The sequence below is a fragment of the Mesitornis unicolor genome, unplaced genomic scaffold, assembly GCF_000695765.1.
Source record: "Mesitornis unicolor isolate BGI_N332 unplaced genomic scaffold, ASM69576v1 scaffold10320, whole genome shotgun sequence".
NCBI classification, from domain to species: domain Eukaryota; kingdom Metazoa; phylum Chordata; class Aves; order Mesitornithiformes; family Mesitornithidae; genus Mesitornis; species Mesitornis unicolor.
In genome coordinates, this window is record NW_010156258.1 from 41,558 (window position 1) to 42,704 (window position 1,147).

Genomic DNA, 1,147 nt, shown 5'->3' on the forward strand with positions numbered 1-1,147 from the left:
CCCTGAGTTTTTTCCAGCAGGGAGAAAGTATGCTATGTAGTGTGCTTGGGAAGAGCTGGCGGTTCCCTGCTTGTTCATTCCCTAATTATTGCATTACAGTCATGATCCTCTCTCCCTAAAGCTTAACCAAGAGCACATAAACAAGGACTCAGTCTGCAAGGACAGAAAGTGACTGATGTTGTGCTTCAAACTTCACCACCACTACCACCCCTCCCAAGGTGCCCCAATGCCACAGACCTTCTGTGAAGAAAGCAGATGTTAATGCAGGAAAGAAGCTGCTAGATCAGTGTGGGAAGGACTGCCAGCATCCTAAACATTAGAACCGTTTCATAACATCCAAGGAAAAAGCAAGATTTCACTACAGCAGACAGATAGGAGACGAAGAAAAATTCTTGCTGTCAAAGTACATCTAAGTGAATTATTTCCTCAACTCCCTTCCCTCGGAAAGCATCGCTACAGACTTCTGGGCTTTCACAGTGGAAGTTAGAGACTGCTTCTGCCCTGCTCCTCAGCAGAGGCAGCTACGTCTGCCTGCAACATAGGCCTTTTCAGAGCTCTTCCAGAAAGGAAAACATCAGGTAGGAAAGAAAAGTTGGTACGAATGTTCAGGCCAAAGTTTTCCAGAGGTTTATAGGTTTTGAGTGTCCTAGTGCTGCAATGCTACATGAAATATCTTAGAGAGTCAAACAACAAGTTGCAAGCCCCATTTCTGCAAGTCAAATCCATTTTGAAGATGTCTCACATTCAGCTTCCAAAAATAATTGGACATCTCTATGCATACATGTGGATACATGTGACTGCATGTATGTTCACATGTGGGGAGCAGAACAGCCTTCTAGAAAAAGCCCTCATGTGAGCCTCAGAACAAAGGCCACAATGCAAAACAGGAAAAAAACCCAAAACCTCACACAAAGAAAACTTACCACAAAAAAATCCTGAATTTGGAATAGCAACAGTGTTGAGTGCAAGGTTCTGCAAACACTAATGCAAAATGATGCCTTCATAGCACAGACGCTAGACCTCCAGCTCCCCTGGAATGTGCAGTGGGATGAGCCATTAGTGAAGCAGACCAAATACACAACTAACGTCTAGACTGGCAACAGCACACCATAGCCACTACCCTCTGTAGACGATCTTCGGTAGCATC